Source organism: Taudactylus pleione, unplaced genomic scaffold (assembly GCF_031769625.1).
Source record: "Taudactylus pleione unplaced genomic scaffold, aTauple2 ptg000004l, whole genome shotgun sequence".
Taxonomy (NCBI): Eukaryota; Metazoa; Chordata; class Amphibia; order Anura; family Myobatrachidae; genus Taudactylus; species Taudactylus pleione.
In genome coordinates this window covers 6,161,017-6,173,490 of record NW_028284407.1, presented here as the reverse complement: position 1 = coordinate 6,173,490, position 12,474 = coordinate 6,161,017, and the positions used below count along the sequence as shown (strand labels likewise).

Genomic DNA, 12,474 nt, shown 5'->3' with positions numbered 1-12,474 from the left:
TTGTCCTGTTGGAGGTGGAAATTGGCTCCAATCAAGCACTGTCCACAGGGTATGGAATGGCGTTGCAAAATGGAGTGATAGCCTTCCTTATTCAAAATCCTTTTTACCTTATACAAATCTCCCACTTTACCAGCACCAAAGCAGCCCCAGACCATCACATTACCTCCACCATACTTGACAGATGGCGTCAGGCACTCTTCCAGCATCTTTTCACTGTTTCTGTGTCTCACAAATGTTCTTCTGTGTGATCCAAGCACCTCAAACTTCGATTTGTCTGTCCATAACACTTTTTTCCAATCTTCCTCTGTCCAATGTCTGTGTTCTTTTGCCCATATTAATCTTTTTCCTTTTATTGGCCAGTCTCAGATATGGCTTTTTCTTTGCCACTCTGCCTAGAAGGCCAGCATCCCGGAGTCGCCTCTTCACTGTAGACGTTGACACTGGTATTTTGTGGGTACCATTTAATGAAGGTGCCAGTTGATGACTTGTGATGTGTCTATTTTTCAAACTAGAGACTTTAATGTACTTGACTTCATGCACAGTTGTGCAACGGAGCCTCCCACTTCTCTTTCTATTCTGGTTAGAGCCTGTTTGTGCTGTTCACTGAAGGGAGTAGTACACTCCTTTGTAGGAAATGTTCAGTTTCTTGGCAATTTCTCACATGGAATAGCCTTAATTTCTAAGAACAAGAATAGACTGTCGAGTTTCACATGAAAGTTCTCTTTTTCTGGCCATTTGGAGAGTATAATCGAACCCACAAATGTGATGCTCCAGATACTCAAGTAGCTCAAAGGAAGGCCAGTTTTATAGCTTCTCCAATGAGCAAACCCATTTTCAGCTGTGCTAACATAATTGAACAAGGGTTTTCTAATCATCCATTAGTCTTCTAACGTGCTTCGCAAACACAATGTACCATTAGAACACTGGTGTGATGGTTGCTGGAAATGGGCCTCTATACATCTATGTAGATATTCCTTTAAAAAACTGACGTTTGCAGCTAGTATAGTCATTTACCACATTAACAATGTATACAGTGTATTTCTGATTAATTTAATGTTATCTTCATTGAAAAAAACTGTGCTTTACTTCCAAAAATAAGGAAATATCTAAGTGACCCCAAACTTTTGAACGGTAGTGTATGTATGTATATATGAGTGTGTGTGTGTAATATATATATATATATATATATATATATATATATACACACAATATTTTGTCCTGCGCTTCAAATTTCACTCAGCTCCCCTCAGTAAGTCCTCTGTTAGCAGCACCGAACAAAACTATACAAAAAAATACACTGCGGGGGCGCTCCAATACCGATAAAGAACTTTATAAAGTCAATATAATTAATACATTCATATAATTTCTTTGCTGCGGAGCAGATGACAATCCCTTTAGAGGCTTATGGGGGGTATCCACTTGTAGATAGACAAACGACAGCACGATTACGACATTGCAATCGTGCTGTCGTTTGTATAGCTAGTGATGTGCCTAGACTGAATGTTCACTCGTTCAGTCCCGGCACATCCCTCATCCCCGCACATGCTGAACCTGACGAGATCGTCAGGTTGACCTGCTTGTATGGGCGATGTCGCATCGCTGGTCACTTCCGGCCAAAACATGCCCGATGCATGCGCGATTTGCAAGCGATTGCACGATAACAATGTCGTTATCGTGCAATCGCTTGGCTAAATCACTAAGTAGATACCCCCCATGAGTGGTTCCAGAATTTATCTTGAAGAGACACTCCTCTTATGGGTCTTTATCCGTACTTCAAATGATGACAAATTAGTCCATATAATAATGTGTTTGAGCCTGTTTCCGATTGTCCTTGAGGCACTAAAAAGACGCCCTCACACCAAAAATCAGGCCGAAGGCCAACACTATTCGATATAAAAATTATATATAAAAAAATATATATTTTAAAACAGAATGAATTGCTTACATGGTATCCAATAAATGTATTATGTTCCACAGCTGAGTAATGTTCCCATAACATCAGATGGTGGATAAGTCTCAACAAAATGACCAACTTAACCACTTCTAAAATCCTACGCGTGTCATCTCTTCAAGAGACTTCAGGGGTTTATCTTGTACGATTGTGTACATATCCCAATTATTGGGTCACATGTAACAATACACTTGAAGATTCACCAATTCAGACAATGTAAGGACATTCACTGTTCCAACTAGTGGAGATATATCGCAGATTTGTGGTCCACTGATCACAATATATAAAACGGCATTCACCTGATTCAGTATGACTTTTATCACTTGGTCCCAATGCTGCAAATTATATATATATATATAGATCAAAAAACAATTAGGTGCTCTGTGTACACAGCATAAATGCACAAATACAAAAAAGTGTCCAAAAATGATGATTTAAATTCCTGAGGAAGTCTGAAGGATAAGACATATTTCCAGACTAAACGTGTTGGGTATATGCTGGTTGGCCATCTTCTTCTTCAGATTAGCGCAAATATATCTGAGAGTGCCCTTTTTCTACAGAAGTAGAGTGCAACCTATTATTTTTATTTATATATATATATAATATATATATATATATATAATAAACCAAGAAAGCTGCGGTACTCAGAGACTGGTGTTTTAAATAAATATATTGGATGGTGTAGCATAATATAAATCTGATGTTTCGAAGCACTAAGCTCCTTTTTCAAGGTGTTCAGTTGGTCCCCCACAGGAAGAGTGCCGGACCGCAGTAGGATTTGTATATATAGGTATATGTGTGTGTATATGTGCCTCTCTCTCTCGCTCTCTCTCTCTCTCTCTCTCTCTCTCTCTATATATATATATATATATATATATATATATATATGGGACAAATCAGCGGCACTTGGAGTCTGAAAAAAATACTCATTTAATGTGTACAAAAACACATGTCACTGTCACGTGACGGTGACATGTGTTTTTGTACACATTAAATGAGTATTTTTTCAGACTCCAAGTGCCGCTGATTTGTCCCATATACCTTTCTACTACGGAGTTCACTGGAGCATTAATTTACTAAGGACAGCAGAGTGCCGGTCCGTTGGTCTCGTGTGTGTATATATATATATATATATATATATATACATATATATATGTATATATAGATATATTATAAAAAAAAATGTAATATGATCAAAGCAGTAGCATTCTCGTATATTCCAGTGTCAAGAAGTGGCTTCATTGTAGCGTTATTATTTGCTGCAAGTAGTTGGTCACTTTTCTGTACAATTCCTCCACTAGCTGTACTCATTTCAGCTTTCTGTGTAGTAAATAATGTACCTGAAGTAATCAATGTGTTTATTTTTAAATATAAGTCCAGAATGCATTATGTTCTTCACTAGAACAGGGACCTGGCATATTATTAACAGTTTCTTATATAGCGCAGCATATTCCGTTGCGCTTTACAATTGTAAACATTAATAGAACAAAACTGGGTAATAATAGACAGATATATAGGTAGGAAGGCCCTGCTCGCAAGCTTACAATATCCCTCAGTCTGCACGCTGCTCTGTCCTGCCCCTCCCCCCTGTGCATACTTACCTTTTGCGGAGCAGAACTGTGCTGCAGCTAACGCCTGTGCAGTCACGCTGCTCTGTCCTGCCCCTCCCCCCTGTGCATACTTACCTTTTGCGGAGCAGAACTGTGCTGCAGCTAACGCCTGTGCAGTCACGCTGCTCTGTCCTGCCCCTCCCCCTGTGCATACTTAACCTTTGCGGAGCAGAACGGTGCTGCAGCTAACGCCTGTGCAGTCACGCTGCTCTGTCCTGCCCCTCCCCCCTGTGCATACTTGCAGAGCAGAACGGTGCTGCAGCTAACGCCTGTGCAGTCACGCTGCTCTGTCCTGCCCCTCCCCCTGTGCATACTTACCCTTTGCGGAGCAGAACTGTGCTGCAGCTAACGCCTGTGCAGTCACGCTGCTCTGTCCTGCCCCTCCCCCCTGTGCATACTTACCTTTTGCGGAGCAGAACTGTGCTGCAGCTAACGCCTGTGCAGTCACGCTGCTCTGTCCTGCCCCTCCCCCCTGTGCATACTTACCTTTTGCGGAGCAGAACTGTGCTGCAGCTAACGCCTGTGCAGTCACGCTGCTCTGTCCTGCCCCTCCCCCTGTGCATACTTAACCTTTGCGGAGCAGAACGGTGCTGCAGCTAACGCCTGTGCAGTCACGCTGCTCTGTCCTGCCCCTCCCCCCTGTGCATACTTGCAGAGCAGAACGGTGCTGCAGCTAACGCCTGTGCAGTCACGCTGCTCTGTCCTGCCCCTCCCCCTGTGCATACTTACCCTTTGCGGAGCAGAACTGTGCTGCAGCTAACGCCTGTGCAGTCACGCTGCTCTGTCCTGCCCCTCCCCCTGTGCATACTTAACCTTTGCGGAGCAGAACGGTGCTGCAGCTAACGCCTGTGCAGTCACGCTGCTCTGTCCTGCCCCTCCCCCCTGTGCATACTTGCAGAGCAGAACGGTGCTGCAGCTAACGCCTGTGCAGTCACGCTGCTCTGTCCTGCCCCTCCCCCTGTGCATACTTACCCTTTGCGGAGCAGAACTGTGCTGCAGCTAACGCCTGTGCAGTCACGCTGCTCTGTCCTGCCCCTCTCCCCTGTGCATACTTACCCCTTGCGGAGCAGAACGGTGCTGCAGCTAACGCCTGTGCAGTCACACTGCTCTGTCCTGCCCCTCCCCCCTGTGCATACTTACCCCTTGCGGAGCAGAACGGTGCTGCAGCTAACGCCTGTGCAGTCACGCTGCTCTGTCCTGCCCCTCCCCCCTGTGCATACTTACCCTTTGCGGAGCAGAACTGTGCTGCAGCTAACGCCTGTGCAGTCACGCTGCTCTGTCCTGCCCCTCCCCCTGTGCATACTTAACCTTTGCGGAGCAGAACGGTGCTGCAGCTAACGCCTGTGCAGTCACGCTGCTCTGTCCTGCCCCTCCCCCCTGTGCATACTTGCGGAGCAGAACGGTGCTGCAGCTAACGCCTGTGCAGTCACGCTGCTCTGTCCTGCCCCTCCCCCTGTGCATACTTACCCTTTGCGGAGCAGAACTGTGCTGCAGCTAACGCCTGTGCAGTCACGCTGCTCTGTCCTGCCCCTCCCCCCTGTGCATACTTACCTTTTGCGGAGCAGAACTGTGCTGCAGCTAACGCCTGTGCAGTCACGCTGCTCTGTCCTGCCCCTCCCCCCTGTGCATACTTACCTTTTGCGGAGCAGAACTGTGCTGCAGCTAACGCCTGTGCAGTCACGCTGCTCTGTCCTGCCCCTCCCCCTGTGCATACTTAACCTTTGCGGAGCAGAACGGTGCTGCAGCTAACGCCTGTGCAGTCACGCTGCTCTGTCCTGCCCCTCCCCCCTGTGCATACTTGCAGAGCAGAACGGTGCTGCAGCTAACGCCTGTGCAGTCACGCTGCTCTGTCCTGCCCCTCCCCCTGTGCATACTTACCCTTTGCGGAGCAGAACTGTGCTGCAGCTAACGCCTGTGCAGTCACGCTGCTCTGTCCTGCCCCTCTCCCCTGTGCATACTTACCCCTTGCGGAGCAGAACGGTGCTGCAGCTAACGCCTGTGCAGTCACACTGCTCTGTCCTGCCCCTCCCCCCTGTGCATACTTACCCCTTGCGGAGCAGAACGGTGCTGCAGCTAACGCCTGTGCAGTCACGCTGCTCTGTCCTGCCCCTCCCCCCTGTGCATACTTACCCTTTGCGGAGCAGAACTGTGCTGCAGCTAACGCCTGTGCAGTCACGCTGCTCTGTCCTGCCCCTCCCCCTGTGCATACTTAACCTTTGCGGAGCAGAACGGTGCTGCAGCTAACGCCTGTGCAGTCACGCTGCTCTGTCCTGCCCCTCCCCCCTGTGCATACTTGCGGAGCAGAACGGTGCTGCAGCTAACGCCTGTGCAGTCACGCTGCTCTGTCCTGCCCCTCCCCCTGTGCATACTTACCCTTTGCGGAGCAGAACTGTGCTGCAGCTAACGCCTGTGCAGTCACGCTGCTCTGTCCTGCCCCTCTCCCCTGTGCATACTTACCCCTTGCGGAGCAGAACGGTGCTGCAGCTAACGCCTGTGCAGTCACACTGCTCTGTCCTGCCCCTCCCCCCTGTGCATACTTACCCCTTGCGGAGCAGAACGGTGCTGCAGCTAACGCCTGTGCAGTCACGCTGCTCTGTCCTGCCCCTCCCCCCTGTGCATACTTACCCTTTGCGGAGCAGAACTGTGCTGCAGCTAACGCCTGTGCAGTCACGCTGCTCTGTCCTGCCCCTCCCCCTGTGCATACTTAACCTTTGCGGAGCAGAACGGTGCTGCAGCTAACGCCTGTGCAGTCACGCTGCTCTGTCCTGCCCCTCCCCCCTGTGCATACTTGCGGAGCAGAACGGTGCTGCAGCTAACGCCTGTGCAGTCACGCTGCTCTGTCCTGCCCCTCCCCCTGTGCATACTTACCCTTTGCGGAGCAGAACTGTGCTGCAGCTAACGCCTGTGCAGTCACGCTGCTCTGTCCTGCCCCTCTCCCCTGTGCATACTTACCCCTTGCGGAGCAGAACGGTGCTGCAGCTAACGCCTGTGCAGTCACACTGCTCTGTCCTGCCCCTCCCCCCTGTGCATACTTACCCCTTGCGGAGCAGAACGGTGCTGCAGCTAACGCCTGTGCAGTCACGCTGCTCTGTCCTGCCCCTCCCCCCTGTGCATACTTACCCTTTGCGGAGCAGAACTGTGCTGCAGCTAACGCCTGTGCAGTCACGCTGCTCTGTCCTGCCCCTCCCCCTGTGCATACTTAACCTTTGCGGAGCAGAACGGTGCTGCAGCTAACGCCTGTGCAGTCACGCTGCTCTGTCCTGCCCCTCCCCCCTGTGCATACTTGCGGAGCAGAACGGTGCTGCAGCTAACGCCTGTGCAGTCACGCTGCTCTGTCCTGCCCCTCCCCCTGTGCATACTTACCCTTTGCGGAGCAGAACTGTGCTGCAGCTAACGCCTGTGCAGTCACGCTGCTCTGTCCTGCCCCTCTCCCCTGTGCATACTTACCCCTTGCGGAGCAGAACGGTGCTGCAGCTAACGCCTGTGCAGTCACACTGCTCTGTCCTGCCCCTCCCCCCTGTGCATGCTTACCCCTTGCGGAGCAGAACGGTGCTGCAGCTAACGCCTGTGCAGTCACGCTGCTCTGTCCTGCCCCTCCCCCCTGTGCATACTTACCCTTTGCGGAGCAGAACTGTGCTGCAGCTAACGCCTGTGCAGTCACGCTGCTCTGTCCTGCCCCTCCCCCCTGTGCATACTTACCCTTTGCGGAGCAGAACTGTGCTGCAGCTAACGCCTGTGCAGTCACGCTGCTCTGTCCTGCCCCTCTCCCCTGTGCATACTTACCCCTTGCGGAGCAGAACGGTGCTGCAGCTAACGCCTGTGCAGTCACACTGCTCTGTCCTGCCCCTCCCCCCTGTGCATACTTACCCCTTGCGGAGCAGAACGGTGCTGCAGCTAACGCCTGTGCAGTCACGCTGCTCTGTCCTGCCCCTCCCCCCTGTGCATACTTACCCTTTGCGGAGCAGAACTGTGCTGCAGCTAACGCCTGTGCAGTCACGCTGCTCTGTCCTGCCCCTCCCCCCTGTGCATACTTGCGGAGCAGAACGGTGCTGCAGCTAACGCCTGTGCAGTCACGCTGCTCTGTCCTGCCCCTCCCCCTGTGCATACTTACCCTTTGCGGAGCAGAACTGTGCTGCAGCTAACGCCTGTGCAGTCACGCTGCTCTGTCCTGCCCCTCTCCCCTGTGCATACTTACCCCTTGCGGAGCAGAACGGTGCTGCAGCTAACGCCTGTGCAGTCACACTGCTCTGTCCTGCCCCTCCCCCCTGTGCATACTTACCCCTTGCGGAGCAGAACGGTGCTGCAGCTAACGCCTGTGCAGTCACGCTGCTCTGTCCTGCCCCTCCCCCCTGTGCATACTTACCCTTTGCGGAGCAGAACTGTGCTGCAGCTAACGCCTGTGCAGTCACGCTGCTCTGTCCTGCCCCTCCCCCTGTGCATACTTAACCTTTGCGGAGCAGAACGGTGCTGCAGCTAACGCCTGTGCAGTCACGCTGCTCTGTCCTGCCCCTCCCCCCTGTGCATACTTGCGGAGCAGAACGGTGCTGCAGCTAACGCCTGTGCAGTCACGCTGCTCTGTCCTGCCCCTCCCCCTGTGCATACTTACCCTTTGCGGAGCAGAACTGTGCTGCAGCTAACGCCTGTGCAGTCACGCTGCTCTGTCCTGCCCCTCTCCCCTGTGCATACTTACCCCTTGCGGAGCAGAACGGTGCTGCAGCTAACGCCTGTGCAGTCACACTGCTCTGTCCTGCCCCTCCCCCCTGTGCATGCTTACCCCTTGCGGAGCAGAACGGTGCTGCAGCTAACGCCTGTGCAGTCACGCTGCTCTGTCCTGCCCCTCCCCCCTGTGCATACTTACCCTTTGCGGAGCAGAACTGTGCTGCAGCTAACGCCTGTGCAGTCACGCTGCTCTGTCCTGCCCCTCCCCCCTGTGCATACTTACCCCTTGCGGAGCAGAACTGTGCTGCAGCTAACGCCTGTGCAGTCACGCTGCTCTGTCCTGCCCCTCCCCCCTGTGCATACTTACCCCTTGCAGAGCAGAACTGTGCTGCAGCTAATGCCTGTGCAGTCACGCTGCTCTGTCCTGCCCCTCTCCCCTGTGCATACTTACCCCTTGCGGAGCAGAACGGTGCTGCAGCTAACGCCTGTGCAGTCACACTGCTCTGTCCTGCCCCTCCCCCCTGTGCATACTTACCTTTTGCGGAGCAGAACTGTGCTGCAGCTAACGCCTGTGCAGTCACGCTGCTCTGTCCTGCCCCTCCCCCTGTGCATACTTAACCTTTGCGGAGCAGAACGGTGCTGCAGCTAACGCCTGTGCAGTCACGCTGCTCTGTCCTGCCCCTCCCCCCTGTGCATACTTGCGGAGCAGAACGGTGCTGCAGCTAACGCCTGTGCAGTCACGCTGCTCTGTCCTGCCCCTCCCCCTGTGCATACTTACCCTTTGCGGAGCAGAACGGTGCTGCAGCTAACGCCTGTGCAGTCACACTGCTCTGTCCTGCCCCTCCCCCCTGTGCATACTTACCCCTTGCGGAGCAGAACGGTGCTGCAGCTAATGCCTGTGCAGTCACGCTGTTCTGTCCTGCCCCTCCCCCCTGTGCATACTTACCCTTTGCGGAGCAGAACTGTGCTGCAGCTAACGCCTGTGCAGTCACGCTGCTCTGTCCTGCCCCTCCCCCCTGTGCATACTTACCCCTTGCGGAGCAGAACAGTGCTGCAGCTAACGCCTGTGCAGTCACGCTGCTCTGTCCTGCCCCTCCCCCCTGTGCATACTTACCCCTTGCGGAGCAGAACGGTGCTGCAGCTAACGCCTGTGCAGTTACACTGCTCTGTCCTGCCCCTCCCCCCTGTGCATACTTACCCCTTGCGGAGCAGAACGGTGCTGCAGCTAACGCCTGTGCAGTCACGCTGCTCTGTCCTGCCCCTCCCCCCTGTGCATACTTACCCCTTGCGGAGCAGAACGGTGCTGCAGCTAACACCTGTGCAGTCACGCTGTTCTGTCCTGCCCCTCCCCCCTGTGCATACTTTCCCCTTGCGGAGCAGAACGGTGCTGCAGCTAACGCCTGTGCAGTTACACTGCAGTAGGAGATGGGACAGACCATACCAGATTATTATATAGATGCCTAATCATTTTTTTTTTATATAATTACTGTTTTGCCGAGTTGTAATGAGAATGTCTGGGCAATATAAATGTTTATAATTATAAAAGAATCTTTTTTTTCACCTTGTCCCAAGCGATCATTAGATTCCAAAAGCCGACGTCGTACTCCTCCAAATAAGCTCTCATTGTGACAGGTATGAGAATCTGCAAATGGTAAAATGATCTGGTTACCAATGTAATGCAGTACACCCATAGAGATATAGCATGGATACTATATACATGCACCCAGCAATAACTGTATCCTACACAGGGTAGTAAGGAGGGGTGGCATGGTTGCTGGCACCTGTTAGCATCTTGCAGTGTGCCTATAGGGTTAGGTTAGGGGCTCCTGGGTTGGACTCAGGGTTAGGCACCCCCCCGGGGGGAGGCTAGGTGTAGGCACGCCCCTGGGAGGGTTAGGTTTAGGCACCCCTTAGGGGGGGGAGGCTTCAAGGTTAGGGATGGATTAGATACTTACCTTGTCGGAATCTGGTCCTTTCTAGCTTACGGCGTCTGTGTTACATCCGCTGGGCTGACGTCCGCCTGGATATAATACTGATTCCTATGATAATATATTTATTTACCATGTGATTGTGTTTTATATGTAACATTAATGTTTTTGCTTCTTTTATTGGAGATGTGTGGTATATCCATACATTTTGGTAATGCAAAGTTTCCCCTACAAGCCATATACGTTACAGGTCCATGTTGTCTAATATCTATGACTGATGTTTGTATGACCATAAAGCTAAACGATGTGGTGGGTAAACAGTGACATTAAATGCAGCTTTTAAACCTTGTTCTGCTGCAATTATCATTACAAATGATATATATGAAGCGGGATGCCGTTTGAGATAATGTATGTAAATTTCTGTTTTCTTTAGCAGATATCTGAGCTTTAGCGAAGCCCAAGTTATGTATTATTTCATTAACCTCCAATAGCTGAGCTTGTGATGAAACACCAGTTATTGTATTGCTGCAAATGTGACGCTTAGTGGTGTCTTCAATGGGAAATGATCACATATTTACAGTAGTGTGTGTTTGTGGAATATATTGTTTATTCATGTGTTTCTAATATATAATTCTATGTGTATATATCATGTAGATGTGTGTATCCTATTTATATATAAATATTTGCGTATTTATATGTGCGTTATACTTTATATATGAAATTTATCACCACTCTAAATTATATTACAATGTACAGAGTAGTCCCTTCTTTGCAGGTTATGAGGAGCATAAGTAACTGAAAGGAGGTACGTTATGCGTTTGTAAGGAGTGAATTACCTGGGCTCTGCCATTTTCCCTGACCTCCTCACCTGCACGGGCAGCGTGCAATATCATCTTCTATTCCATACCCATTAGAGAGACTGCGTTAATGACTACCACAGCATTTAACTGGGAGATCTTTACAAATCATGATGGGTTCATTCTGACGGCAGAATATGCCATTTTCACATAAAGGGTGAGATGTATCAAGCCCTGAAGAGAGATACATCTAACCCCATATATATCAGATACGTCAATGGACAATGTCCACTGACAAATGTACTACATTGATATGAGTGTATTTTCAGATTAAAACCATCATTGAGGCTGTACAGTTTATTGTACACGTGTTTGGTGTATTTGGACGGTTTCTAAAAGTGACTGAATAGGTTCAGCTCCAACAAAAGTGTATTCATTATCCAAATATTGTCTCATTACTTAAATGATAACACTGCTGGAACACATTGCCCTTATTGGGTAATGAGCGCAGTGATGGACACCACAAGGGCTGTCCTGCCGTCGGAAGCAAAATATCCCGTATTTCGGTAATTGGCCTATACGGATTTCTACAGGATGCAGCCAGGAAGCAGACGGCCGAAATGCCGACCGACGGCTTCCGACTATTTAATCCCGGAATGGGTCTAATGACCATGACGCTTGTCATTTTACCTTCCTTTTGGAGCCCGACGCCCGGCATACTGATCGAAGGTAAGCCGGGCGCGGACAGCCGCGCGGGGGGGAGGGGGACACTCCCGGGGGTGGACTTAGGGTTAGGCACCCCTTCCCCCCCTGGAGGGTTAGGTTTAGGGCTAAGGGGAGGGGGGGTTAGGGTTAGGCACGTCCCCGGGAGACTTTGATTTAGGCTGCGGGGAAGGGGGGTTAGGTTTACGCACCCCTAAGGGAGGGGTGGGGGTTAGGTTAATAATAGATAAAATACTTACCTGTCGGGATCTTCACTGCCGGTCTTCCGCCGTTGGGATTAGAAACGCCGGACATGCGTCCGGTGGTATTCCATACCGATCTCTTCTACACATACTCAGCAGTCAAAAGGAATAGTAAAAAAAAAGTTATACTCAAAACTACTATAGTAAGAATAGTTTGCAGTAGTGTTGTTGTCAACACGTAGCACATATTGGTTCTCTATAAATGGGATGTGGTCAGAATGCAGACCGCCGGAATCCCAAAGGTAAGTACTGGGGTTAGGATTAGGCACTAGGGGGAGGGTTAGGGTTAGGCTGCGGAGGATGGAGAGTTTAGGTTTAGGCTGTGGGGTGTTAGAGGGTTAGGTTTAGGCACCGGGGAGGGAGGGTTGGGACAGAGTTCGGTGTGGCTTACTTACCGAGGGGCATCTGTATTCTAACCTGATGCTGGTGTCGGGATCCCGTACCCAACCCCTATAAATATATTTGTGTTTTGTTACAATTTAATGGTAGTATAATTTGGATATTTTGCGGGGGAGGTTGTAATTCGTGTTTATTGCCATTACAATGAACACAGACACATACCGA

The 12,474-nt window shown here is 50.5% G+C and overlaps 1 protein-coding gene across 1 annotated transcript in view; it reads left to right on the top strand.

Moving 5' to 3' along the window:
- Positions 1–12,474, top strand: part of OLA1 (Obg like ATPase 1) — a 197,640-nt gene that overhangs the window by 169,539 nt on the left and 15,627 nt on the right. The gene's annotated exons all lie outside the window — the stretch shown is intronic.